This window comes from Sitophilus oryzae, unplaced genomic scaffold, assembly GCF_002938485.1.
Source record: "Sitophilus oryzae breed Bouriz unplaced genomic scaffold, Soryzae_2.0 scaffold_1374_pilon_pilon, whole genome shotgun sequence".
Taxonomy (NCBI): domain Eukaryota; kingdom Metazoa; phylum Arthropoda; class Insecta; order Coleoptera; family Curculionidae; genus Sitophilus; species Sitophilus oryzae.
Genome location: NW_022146031.1, coordinates 51,110 through 65,926, shown reverse-complemented (window position 1 = coordinate 65,926; position 14,817 = coordinate 51,110). Strand labels below are relative to the sequence as shown.

The following is a 14,817-nucleotide window of genomic DNA, read 5'->3' as shown; positions in this document are numbered from 1 at the left end:
CTGTTGTACTTCGTTCAGTTACGTATTGCTAATTTCCGTTTTCATATTTTCGGAAATAGGCTCTATTACTAAAGGGATTATCATTGATCTCGTCGATAGCTAACTTTCTCCAATTTGACTCTCTACTTGCTCTGATAAATAGATTCTAAAAGATACAGTTAAAACCAAAAGTTCACAGTGGGCCGATTTCTATGCACGTAAGTTTACAAACGAAAACAGGAAATTTCCGTTTTTTCATATTTTCGGAAATAAGCTCTATTACTAAAGGGATTATCATTGGTCTCGTCGATAGCTAACTTTCTCCAATTTGAGCCACTTTGTTTCACTTACCGTTTCCGACAGCCCAATGGTGGAAGTCGAATTTGAAACACTCTGTATATATATATATATATATATATATATATATATATATATATATATATATATATATATATATATATAAAATATACCTTCAAAGTTATCAGAAAAATATACATATTGAACAATCTTGTATAGAAGGTCTGAATATTTGTGTCATTTAAATGAATGTCCACAGGTATATTACTTTATTACTTTTATATGTAGATTAATAGATAGTGTCAAGTGCGTATTAAAAAATAATTATTTATTGGTTAACCAAATCCTTTTTTTAATACACACTATTTACGATGTCGTGTGATCAGATAAAAACGACGTCAAAGTAGGTGTTACATAACATATAATTTACATTACATAACAATTCAAGTCGAATTATAATATATACTATGTCCGAAATTCTTTACAATCACAGCATCTTCAAACTAGAATATGGAAAATGTTAAGAATCTTTGAAAATCTAATTATAGATATTCCTGATGACATGCATATGCATACACATAATTGACATCTGCTATAGCAGATGTCAGTTATATGGTTGTATACTGCTGTGTATGTATACTACTCTGTAATAAGAATATTACTGTGTATTATATGAGAAATTAAAATAACTTTCGTTGCACATCATAATACGACCACCAGCAAACTCCATAAGACGACGCATGGTGTCATTGATGACGTGCAACGAAAGTTGTTTTAATTTCCCTATTGACATCTGACTATAATAGCAGATATCAGCTATTCTTATTAAGTACAGTAGATTATTTTTAACTGTCAAAAGCCAGAACGTTTTCATTTCACGGTATAGGTATAGGTACATACTACCTACCTACTAAATTGTTTTATGATAATCCATTATGTTGTACCTTACCACCTGTAACATGTTTTTTTATTCGCTCATACAGTGTAGATAAATATATAATTTATTTATAGGAGTCATTTTTCAGAATATTTATTTCTGAATATACCTAAGCACATTTAGGTATACATTGTACGCTTTCCTGTAAAAAAGACTGTTATAAACACTAAAATTATTTTTTTTTTTCTTCATAAATTTTTTTGATCAAATTTAAGTTTATTTCTGATGTATGAACGCTTACTATATTGGCTTAACTCACATTGAGTAATTCTATATTGATTTTTGTGTATAATATTTATAAATAGTGAAATATAAATGTGTTTTTATTCAAATTGTGTGATACTAAAGAGTATATAATCAAATATACAAAATCTCAAAATTTGTACAAGTTTAAAAACTCGAATTATACAGTATGTTCCCGGACGGTCTTTACAAGAGGAAAAAACACTTTTTTATTATTGACATTTTGAGAAAAATGCATTCTTCGTAAAAAATTTTGCTTGTTCTAAAATAGTTAATCCCGTTTATACTTTCCCAAATTCCCATACCGTTTAAGAGAAAATTAGAAAAAACATGAAAACATGGCTGAATTTTTGAAACAAGAAAAGTGTGAAGTCTTAAAAATCAAAACGCGTTTCTATAGTAATATAATTTCGTTTTCATTCTTTCATAGATTGTTGTTGACAGAATTTTAATAAACGTCATCTTTTTTGTTGTTTTAAAATATTAAAGAAGCACATAGTTTATTTAGTTCAATGCTACAAAATGTGATACTTTAACAACAGCAAAGAAGAAATATATATAACGTTAATAAAAATTAATAATAATCATCTATCAAAGAATGAAATCGAAATTATATTACCATAGAAACGCCTTTTTATTTTTAGGACTTACAAAAATTCAACTATATATTTTCATGTTTTTTTTTCGAATTTTCTCTAAAACGGTGTGGAAATTTGGAAAAATATAAACGTGATTAATCATTTTAGAACAAGCAAAAATTTTTATGATGAATGCATTTTTCTCAAAATGCCAATAATAAAAAGTTTTCCACTGGTAAAGACAATCCGAGGACATCCTGTAATTTAATTGTCTCGACATTTTCTAAGTATTATCAGATCTAAAATCTTAAATAGTGAAGTCCGCCCAACGAATCAGGGAAAGTTTTGACCGACGACATCCAAAAAATGACTGTCACTGTCAAGCATTCTCTCGTGAGACAGACTATAACGTTGAATATGTACATTTTTACATATTAATTAGTATTTATTTAATACATTCAATTGTAATTGTAAATATACAATAGAATTTTGCAGTATTTGTATATATAATCACGTAAAATAATTAGAAGTTGTTAGAAAATGCCATTGTAAAAATAAATGTTTTTGCCACATCATCCTTGTTTAATTAATACACCCTATTTTAATTTACTTTTTATACACATCCCTCAGATCAGAGAGATGTCTTACAGCGCTTTCAGATGGAGCGGAGTGTCCGCGAGTTCCATGAGTTTAAATGAACAATTTCACATAGGTCACGTATGCTCCGTCCGGATGATTTCGTTTGACAGCTATCTTGAAAAAACAAGCTGCACAAAAACAGAGCGGACGCTCTGCTCCATCAGAAAGCGCTGTAGAGTTCGAACGCACTCATGAGACAAGAACGGTTGAACGCACTGACGGCCAATATTATTATTTAACCAAACAAAGCCAACGACCACCAATTAAATGATCCAACGCGCACTAACGTCCACGCCCAAGCGGCCGCAGCTTGGTCGCTGCGACACGTAATACCATTAAATCAAATGATACAACCCACACTAGCGTCCTGCGTTGGCTGGTCGTTGCGACCTGGCCGTCGGTGCGTTTGACCTCCAGTTACTTAGTTTAGGTACTGCAAATGCTTATTCTGTGGGAAAACGTCAAAACTCCTCATCAATTAGTGCGCCGAAAACGACAACCATTCGTACTATATAAACTTTGGTATAGTTTATCTGAAGTCAGTTGAAATAGATTGGGACTCTTAATTTCGACACTGTCTTTGTCAGTGCCTTTGTTGGCATCGTCCAAACAAAGGCATTAAGTGTCTCAGTACATACTTCCAATTGACTTCGGAAATACTATACGACTAATATCGGAGATGGAGAACTAACCTATGTAACACCGTCTTAGTTAATACCTTTCTATATTCCTAGATCTCTTAGTCTCAGTTACCTGGCTTTTGTTAAAGTCCTGAGATTATTGTGACTATACCGGGTGCGTCTCAAAAGTGGCTCACCCCTATAACTTTTTTATTTTTTCAGATAAAAAAAGGATATTCGGTATGTTAGTATATGACATAAATTCGGATTGATTGACGTATTCAATTGTTTTCGGTCACAAATGACTACAACTTTTGATTTTTAAATGGTACCCTCGGCATTTTTTTCCTTTATTCGATAGAAAATGACACTCTGAATCGAATGACATATCATATGTCAACTTTTGACATTTTGGCATATGGTTTATTTGAAATTTAACATGCGGTTCATAACGAAAATTTGCCTCAAAATACCAAGTGTGTGGTATCAAATTATTCGTATAAAAAAATGCTTTTTCCAAATATGCTAATGAGCCACCCTCGTTCCATTTGAAAAAATTGAGATATGATTAAAAATACGATTTGGGCATCTTTTAACCGGCCAGGACAAGACACTAAAAAATTAGACGATCAAATCTATTTTTCCAAGGCTCCTTGATTAAAAATTAGTGTTTTTAACACAGCCATGGTACTCTAGATTGAAATTTAAAATAGAATTTGTTTTTAAGTGACTATGTCAAAAATTGTAAATAATATGTCATTCGATTCAGTATCATTTTCTATCGAATAAAATAAAAAAATACCGAGGGTGCTATTTAAAAATCAAAAGTTGTAGTCATTTCCGGTGAAACCGGAAGTAACCGAAGACAATTGAATACGTCAATCAATCCCAATTTATTTCACATACTAACATACCAAATCTCGTTGTTTTATCTGAAAAAATAAAAGTTATAGGGTAGCCACTTTTTGAGACACTTTTGGTATAATGAGTTATAACTCAAGAAAGGGGATATACTAGATCTATATTCGCGGTGATTAACTTTCTCCTCTCATAAAATCTACAATCTAGTTGTTAGTTTAGTTTTTAGAATACCGGTGTTTAAAAGTAAGCAACATTTTTAGACACCCGTCTTGATAAGATAAAAAATAAGATAAATGGGACTAGATAAGATAAAAAATATCATAAATGGGACAGAAGTAGTTGGCTATTATAGAGTACGGGTCAAGTAAATGTCGTTTAGGGCTTGACCTCTCCAAAATTATGATCGATTGTCATTTCCCAGCAGTGTTTGACGCCGTTTTTTGGTATGAGAGATTCAGAGTAGAGAGATTATACTATAGTAAGATATTTAACTTTCTATATTATTCAATATTATTGTAGCAAATAAAAAACTCGGAAATGTATTTTAGTTAAAATCAAATAACAAAAAATAGGAGTAAGCCCCTATAATTTTGTTGATTCTAGACGTCAACCTTGATTTGTTATTACGAAGTGCTAACGATCACTTTACCAGAAATGTATTGAAAGGGCACGGAAAGATTAAATAATAACAAGGGAAATATAAAAGCAGGAAGACAGGGGTTGAAGTGTTGGTCAAAGGCCGCCGTTAAGCAGTATGTTACGATCAGTAGCGACTCGTGGATCAACTAAATGGAAAATAAGACTGGTAAGTAGTTCTAATAAATATTTCGATAAAAATTGTGAGGAAGAATCTATTTTATTTTTATATTTTTATTTATTTTTTTCATGGTGTGTTTTATGAGGATTCTCGTTTATGAGTAGAGATACAACTATGCTTAATCTCTGAGCTACTTATTTATTAAACTAAAGATGCTACACACAGATTTGTCCTAGACCCCTTGATTTATGAAATACAAGGCGAATTTAAAAATGTTGCATATTTTGACACCTTTGTATCTTGATTATCTTGTAACTTCGAAAAGGTGAAAAACTGAGAACCGTAGATTATTTTTATGCAGAAACCAGTGGCATAACTGTTTTTAATGGGACACCCTGTATATTATTTTTATTTTATTTGACTTGTTATGAGATATCAACAATATAATATACTGTATATTTATATATTTTCATAAACAAGGTAAAAATTCATTTTTTAACTTTTTAACACATAAACCTAGTTTTAAAAGTAGATGTTATTTATTATTATTAATTTATGTATACAGAGAGACCAGGCTACTAGTAACATAGCAAGTTGCCGGACGAATTTACGTTTACCCGTTTTATGTTCGTACTCGAGATGGTCAGGCAGTATGCAGTTGCAGTTGTGCTTGGACGGGTCGGTCGTGACAGACTAGGAATACGACGCGAGGAGTGCCGAGTATTTATTATTTTCATTTTAAGTGTTTGCCTTCACTTAAGGTAACATTTAAAATGAAAATATAAATATTTATTATTTGAGTGTGTTTACAAGCCAAAACTAAAAATAAATAAATTCTCTAACCCCAAAAAAAAACTAAAATATTACTCTAAATAAGAAAAAGTTATAACAAGTGTTCAAAAAGACCATCTTCTTGTGCTAGACAGAAGGCGGTCGTAAAATCCCCGTCTGACATTGGCTAACATATTAGGGCTAATAGTTTGGAAAGCCTCTCGTATTTTTACTTGAAGCTCATCCAGGTTATTAGCCCTATTATGACCATACACTTTCGATTTTACATAACCCCACAAAAATAAGTCATTGGGAGAAAGATCTGGTGATCTAGCGGGCCACAAAATAGTTCCATATTCACTAATTAAACGGTGGGGAAAAGTATTGTTCAAATATTCTTGAACAATACGGGCATTGTGGACAGGACAACCACCTCAGCAATTTGATTACTTGAAAACGTGGGATTTTGATCCGCTGTAGCACAAATGAACACTTGCTTTAACTCCTGTTCTTCATTAATCAACACATCAGGCTTTTTGTGTTTTTGTGGGAACACGCACTCATGTGTTTCAAAATTATTAATAACCCTTGATACAGTAGGTAAAGATGGAATTGGCCTGTTTACAAAAGTTTGTGGAAAAATTGTTTGTATATTCCGATAAGACCTATTTTGGAAATACCATTTTACAATTTGAATTTTCTCACGAACTTCGTAAACGTCCATTATTTTACTTAAAAATAAATTTTACACGAGAACTGTCGCGAGAATCTATGTATTCGTTTAGGCTATTAAAACATGAATAAATACAAATTCTGAAACATTCTTATCACATATCTACCTATTTTTATTTTATCGCATTTTTTCGCCTGCTTTCTATCCGGCGGACGGGTATACGCAAATTCGTCCGGTTCTGCCTATGTTACTACTACGGTGGTCCGGTCTGTATATTAATTTTACCAGATGTTTTCCATCGTGTTTTATAAATATGTGGCACAATAATATAAAAACCGTATCTTTGTATCTCTACTCATAAACGAGATACCCCGTCAAACATACGAAAATGGAAACCTCTGTACATAAGCAAACGGTTTGTTTACATTTTGCTTGTATAATTTTGGGTAAAATATTCTAATAATAAGAGTCTATACATACACCTTTATGTTTATTATAGTAAGCAAACTTTCATAACTGCGACTGTCTTCGAATTTCAAGATCAAAAGTTTCTTGATTTTCAAAACACAGGAGAGTCTTAAATAGGTGCAAATATTTGAAGGGCTCGTAGATCTCGATAAAAGAAACAGATTTTCTTTTTACTGTTTTTCAAAAGTAAAAATATACCACCCTAAAAATATTTCCACTTATTTAAGACTTACCCTGTATAATAAAGTTATAAAAATGCACAAAATATTTTATAAATGCGCAAGTTATTATTTACCGATGCACATTTTTTTATAAATCTTATTTAATTGAGTTATGACTGGCACGCCGCTGAGGTAAAATATAACATTGAAAAGAAAATAAATCTAGTCTTTGCTATACGCGGTCTTACTCGATAGACACTCTCAAAAGCGTGGACACTCTAACAATAGACTTAACCTGTCAATTATTGCTCAACAGATATCTATCGTCACCCTCAAAAGGTATAAAAGAAGGGATTGATCATATTTACACGTTCAGTTCAATTCGCTCTACATATTTAAGAGTTTCAGTTCTTAAAAATGGGTAAGACAGGTTTGAATTAATTCTTAACATAATATACAGGGTCTGGCAATAGTGCGTCGGGATTTGTAGCTCCTAGAATAAAAACTTGAGAATGTTGTTTAAGTGTAAACCCAAAAGTATGTACGAGGATGTATTTCGGGAAAATATTTTAACTTTTATAGGGTGGCTCAAAAAGTGTGAGTGGATCGGAATGATTTTTTTAAACGGAACACCCTGTATATTATTACATTTTGGCTTCCTTTCAGATCACTTTACTTAATCCTAAGATATGAGTTAACATATTTCGATAGTTTCAGAGATATTAATAAATAAATAAAAATTTATATTTTCAGCATTTCTTAAAAAATTATTAATTATACAAGAACTGTCCTGAAATCAAAACTATAATAGGTATTTACTTTAGATGGTCTGTACTTACTTTGCTATAAATATGGAAATCGTAAATCTTACAGGATGCTCAGAATTTTATGCCAAACTTTCTAAAATATAAAATAATTTTTCTCCGTTTTTTTTTTAAATGGAACACCCTCTATATTATTTTGTCAATAGATGGAGAATTAAAAAATGAACATTTTTGCATTTAGAGTATTTTAAAAGTTTTGACGGTTTTGCAGATATTCGCGGTTTTATATTTCATATGGCATTTTCTACAGAAAATTTTTATCAAAGCCACCCAATGATTTTTCTCCCGTATTTTACCATTGTAAGCGCCATATGAAATAATACTGCGTGTATCTGCAAAACTGTTAAAAAATTTTGAAATACTTTAAATACAAAAAATGTTCATTATCTAACTCTCCATCTAATAAAAAATAATATACAGGATGTTACTATTTAAAAAAACAAAGAAAAAATTATTTTATATTTTAGAAAGTTTGGCTGAAACATTGAACATCCTGTATAATTTACGATTATCATTTATAGCAAAGAAACTAACCATCTAAAGTAAATACCTAATATCGTTTTGATTTCAGAACAGATCTTAGTATTTTTAATAATTTTTTAAGAAGGGCTGAACATTTATATTTTTGATTTATTTTTAATATCTCTGAAACTAATCGAAAATATATTTACTCATATCTTAGGATTATGTAAAGTGATCTGAGAGGAAAGCAAAAAATGCAATAATATACAGGGTGTTCCATTTAAAAAATCATCCAGATCCACTCACACTTTTTGAGCCACCCTATAGAAGTTAAAATATTTTCCTGAAATGCATCTTGGTACATACTTTAGGTTTGCACTTATACAAAATTCTCAAGTTTTTTATTCTAGGAGCTGGGCAGATGTCCGACGCACTACTGCCGGATCCTGTATATATTTTTGTATTCAATTCAATTTTTTAGGTAGAAACTTGCCTGCTCCTGTACCATGTAAAGTATGCGGTGATAAATCCTATGGTAAACATTATGGAGTTTACTGTTGTGATGGTTGTTCATGTTTCTTCAAAAGAAGTATACGAAAAAACGTATTTTACAGTTGTATTTGTAAGTAATTATTTTTGTATAATTGTATAATTATTTTTCATACAATTATTATTAGCCGACCGTACCAATAGGTATGGACAGTTTTTTAATTTCACTCAAAATGAGTTATTTGGGTCATAAATGACCTAAATACAAAATATTTTCATGGTGTCTGTCTGTCTGTCCGTCTGTAACACGATAACTCAAAAACCGCTAAACCGATTTTAACCAAATTTGGCACAAAAATACTGTGGCACCCTTTGAATAAGAAGACTAAGGAAGGAGCATAATGCTATCCATGTATTCATGCATGGTGGGCGGAAAAAGCACTCTAGGGTGGGGATCCTTGACAGTTCTGTTTGACGATTCATTTAACACATTTGAATTTGATTTGAAATTTTGGAGATTTGTCAGTCTTTACGGAGCTTATTTTATGTTACTTATTATTTATTCTACTACTGATAGTTGTATAAAGGTAGTAAATGTAGATGGAAATTGTGGCAGAACTTAAATTAACAGTGACATTATCGCGATTTATCGAAAAAAACTCTAAAATAGTTGGTTGTGTAGCGTGCGGTAGATCTCGGAAAAAATTGAGTGAAATAATGGAACAACTTTTCGCTAGTAAGTGACTATATAATATACATACATGTAGTAAACCGATCATTTATGAAATTCACTTAAATTAACTAAATTATATATTTTCTTGCATTTTAGCTTTTATTCACTACTTGTCAAAGATCAGATGTCAAAGAATTTTGATACGTTAATTTGACTTACCTGCTTCAGTAGCGTATCGGATGTTTGTGTTAATAAATACTTATTATAACTTATCTATTTTATTAGAATTATATATTTTTTATAACAATTTTAATAACTACCAACATTTATTCACAACGTAAAATAAAACAACAAATTATTGAGTCTACCCCACGTCTACCCTACATCATAGTTTTACATTTTTTAAATAAAATTAGAACGACACTGATAAACCGGAATTTAAGTCGGCCATATTTGAGGCCCATCGCGGTGTACCTAAGATTTTTGATATGCTCCTTCCTTAGTCTTCTTATTCAAAGGTGGCACCCGAGAATCTGGCCATTAGTTTTTGGTGGGGCGGGGTGTTGGTAAGGGGGTATGGGAGGGGGTTAAAAATTTTAAAAAATCGTAACTCCAAAATTACAGTAGCTAGCGAAACGCGGTTTTCAATTTAAGATTAGGAATAATATTTGCAACAAAATAATTGTAATGTTAGGTTCAAAATTTTTCTCTTCTTAAATAAATTTAAACAATAAATAATAATTAAACCGAATTAGGGTACATCGGCTGAATGAAACGAATATGGCAAGAAAATACCAATTCATGATTGAAAAAAGATTATGCAATATAAAAACAGACCAAATGAGGGTAGAATATTTGTGGACTCTTTTTAAAACATCAATTTTGATAATAGCCGAAGAAGTATGTGGAATAAGTAGAGATAATAAAACTAGAAAGCAGACGGTATGGTGGAGTAAGAATTTAAAAGAGCAAGTTAAGTGCAAGAAACAACGTTGGAAAGAGTATTTACAGGACAGCACGGTACAATCTTATAATCTCTACGAAGAACAGAGAAATAAAGTTAAGCTATTGGCCAAAGAAGCAAAAAACAAATCGTGGGAAGAGTTTGGGAACAAAATGCAAAACGACTATCACGCTAACCAGAAATTGTTCTACCATGTTCTTAAAAACCTCAAAACTGGCAATCAACAAAGTTCAGTTAAACAAATACGCGACTCGAATGGAAACTTAGTCACCAAAGAACAAGAAATAATAAAATGCTGGAAAGAATACTTCCAGAAGTTATTATGCACAGATGATGTTATTACTAACTCGCAAGAAAATGAATTAGCAAGTAATATTAACACAACGGCGCGGCGTATAGAAAAATTGACGAAACGGAAGTAATCGAAGCAATAAAAATGCTGAAGAAGGGGAAAGCTGCGGGTCATGACAATATAACAGGAGAAATGTTGAAGAATTTTGGAGAAAGTGCTGTCACTGTTTTCACTGATTTGCTCAATAAAATTATAAATGAAGAGGAGGTACCCCGAGACTAGGAATTGGGAATTATTTTGCCTATATTCAAGAAAGATGATAAAACAACATGTGCAAACTATAGAGGCATCACTTTGCTTAGCATACCATCGAAGGTGTTTGAAAGAATTCTGGAACAACGATTAAAGGGGGACACAGATGAACTACTCGATCAAGCACAGAGTGGTTTCAGAAAGGGAAGAAGTGTACAGGACCATATATTCACGCTTAAACAAATGGCAGAAAGAATAAAAGTAACGGGGAAAAATATATATGTAGCATTCCTAGATATCGAAAAAGCTTTCGATAGGGTTCCTAGACAAGTCGTGTGCAATAGCCTAAAGAAAAGGAATGTCCATTCAAAGATGAAGAGTGCCATAATGTGTTTATACAAAAACACAAGGAACTATGTAAGAACAGACAATGTGGTTTCGGATATTTTTACCGTAAATGAAGGACTGAGACAAGGTGGAGTCCTCAGCCCGGCTCTGTTTAATTTAGTTATGGATGACATAATAAAGGGTACAAGTGCAGCTGTTACAAGAGTATACGCCGGTCATAGAAATCTACAACCAATTTGGATAAAAGAATGCGCATTTGCAGATGACTTGGCAATTTTAGCTAACAGCGAAAAAGAACTGAAAAGAAATTTAGAAATCTGGCTGGAAGCTCTTGGAGAGAGAAATCTAAAAATCAATGAGATTTGCCTGAAGTATACTTGAAATAAAGTTATTAAAGTATATAGAGATATTTGATAAATGGCAACAGTGGCAACTTCGCTTCTTCGTATGACAGATAACCTACTTATTTCGCGCAGCCGCAAAGAAAATTGAAAACGGGACTGTCGCTACTCGTCGGTTTAGGTACTCTGATTCGAATTCAATTAATTCAAACATAACCACAATTCGAAGACCTTCACGAACACTCCGAGCAGCCGCGCTGAAATAGGGATGTTCCATGTGAATCGATTCCTAATAAATCGATTTTTGATGTTGAATTTCGCAATGTTTAGGGTTTTAATTCGTAATACATAATCCTTGTAATACTAGCATTTTTGACTGGGCTTATGGGGGGGGGGCTTGAGACCCCAAAGCCCCCCCCCCCTTGGGACCGCCACTGATACCATTAATTATTTGCATTAAAAAATACGGAAAATATTTAGGAAACCTCTTTTTTTTTCAAATAAAACTCTCTGTCTGGGCACAGAATATTAACTATGCTCTGAGTCTACAAATAATTTTCCCTCGATTTTTTCTCCTCTTAACTTCAAAAGACAAAAAAGATATGTAATAACACAATGATCAAAGTTTTGTCACATTTAGGAAACATTAGGGAACAGTTACTTATCTGCGTTTTATTGCTTCATTTCAGGCAAAAGATGGGCCTGGTAACGTAACAACGACGTCACCTAGAACATATTTCCCTTTAAGGAATCAAATGCTCACTAGGAACACGAATCAAAATGCATCATTTTCCGAAATGCAGGTTATTTGACTTAATTTGACATAAATTATAACCTATAATTTAGCTTGACTTTGAAAAGCCTCAAAAATCTTAAGCCGAGTTCATACGCATCTACATCCGTGCATTGTTCATCGTTGCGTCACTCTAGTAATATTGAAATATGTCATTTTTGAAATAAACCAATAAAACTGGTTAAAAGCAAGAAGAGACGACGCACGACGTATTTATATACAGGGTGAGTTTCCTACGATGTTCCCTATGGGTATCTCGGAAACTACTGAAGATAGAGAGTCGATTAAATGGGAAAAAATTGCAGTTTTGTGAGGTCATAAGTATGCGCCTTTCAGATTTTTGAAAAAGTTCATGGCTTACTAGATTTTTCGAAAAAAACAAATTATGGCTATTTTAAAAATTGTCCCTAATTCCATTATAAGCTATTTTAGACAAAAGTTGTAGATAATCTCATCCTTAATGAGATTGTGTCCTCCGTTTTGTTCTAATGCCTGTCATTTTTGAGATATGACTTATGATGAGAGATATGACTTATGATATGAGATATGACTATCTTTGCTCACAGAATGTAAAGCTGTCACATCCAAACTTTGTAAATTAAAATAAACAAAAATTGTAAATATGAATTTTTCAAAATGAAGAAAAGCGTGTATTTGTATTGGTTCAACTGTTCTTGGCCATACACTTTGGCCATACATTTTCGAGGATACTCTGACCGGTGAATATTACGTTTTTTAGAGAACGGGCTTTAAGACATGTTTGAAAAGCTGAATTTATTTACAGTCAATTCTTATCTTTCTAGACTAATTTAACTTAGATTGCATGGTATTCTTCTTCTGTTATGATTTATAACTTATAAAAGTCAGAATATATTATTAAACGGTTCTTTACAATTTACATTACACAAACTAAAACTTAAAATAATAATATTACTACATACATTTTAAGTTATTTTAGAAAATGTTCAAAAAAACCGCCATTGTTTTGAGTTGCATCTTTTAAAAGCGAATTACTACCTATTCTCACAGAAGGACCGGTCGACTTAATTGAACTTCTCTCGTAGCGCCACAACGAGTGCCCCTCTTAATTCATAAGTTTTTTTTTGTAAACCTTATTGTTAACCATACCGTATAAAAAAAATCTAAAATGGATAGGTCAGGTGATCAAGGAGGCCCATGCAATTGGTCCACCTCTTCCTATCCCTGAGTTTGCATTATTATGATATAAATAATTTTTAACATTTCTTTCATTATGGGGGAGGCGGGTTATAACGAAAGTCATGTTGGAACCACTCTACTGACGCGCGAGTATCCACATGCTCTTCTTCACTTGAAAAAAATCATATTTACAATTTTTGTTTATTTTAATTTACAAAGTTTGGATGTGACAGCTTCACATTTCTGAGAGCAACGGCGATTGAACTTGTTTCCATGGCTAACTAAGTGAAATTGTTTAAAAATTATAAGAATTGGCTACCACTCATTAATTTTTCGAAGAAAACATATTATAGCTATATCTCTAAAAAGCTTAAAAAATGGCGCTTTTTTATGAAGTCATGGCCAACTATGGTTTACATTGAAAAAAAACATATATTTGTGTCATATCTCAAAAATGACAGGCTTTAGAAAATAACGGAGGACAGAATCTCGTTAAGGATGTGTTTATCTACAACTTTTATCTAAAAACTTTTTTGTCTAAAATAGCTTATAATGGAATTAGGGACAATTTTTAAAATAATCTGAAAGGCGCATATTTATGACCCCACAAAACGGCAATTATTTCCCCATTTAACCGACTCTCTATCTCCAGTAGTTTCCGAGATACCCATAGAGAACATCGTAGGAAACTCACCCTGTATATAAACCATCCATAGTTAATTTAGAAAAATATTGGAAACTTTTTTAGCGAAATAAATAAATTGGTATGGACATCACCTGTTTTTTTTTCTGTCATCGTCTGTCGAAATCTTACCTAAGAAAAAAAAAACAGAGTATTATGTTGTAAACTACCCGGTAAGTAGACTAGTAGTTATATTACCCCCCCCCCCTAACGTGCTATAAATTACACGTTTTAAAACAATATTGTGTAAATAGTTTGATATACCGTATGATCGAATAAAAACGGCGTCCAGTTGGCTGGGAAATGACGATCGATGACATTTCCCATATAAATTTACATACAAAATGACAGCGATCTTCATTTCATAGCCATCGCTCACGCCGATTTTTCTCGATCATACGGTACTAACAAGCAAAGATTAAAAGTAGGCAAGTAAACAGGTGGTAGTATTGATAACTAATAGTAGGTCCCTAAATATCTCAAGGGGTACATCCTGGTGGTGCGGTTAACACAGCGACCTAAGGTAAGGTCACGACTTACGCTGCGCCTGGTGAG

The 14,817-nt window shown here is 32.4% G+C and overlaps 1 long non-coding RNA gene across 1 annotated transcript; it reads left to right on the top strand.

Annotated features, from left to right (window-relative positions):
• The first annotated feature begins 4,525 nt into the window (after nt 1-4,525).
• Nucleotides 4,526-8,876, top strand: LOC115875343. The gene is made up of 3 exons (XR_004049002.1): nt 4,526-4,632; nt 4,758-4,959; nt 8,752-8,876. It is a non-coding gene; the product is annotated as an uncharacterized LOC115875343 (long non-coding RNA).
• Nucleotides 8,877-14,817: the final 5,941 nt, after the last annotated feature.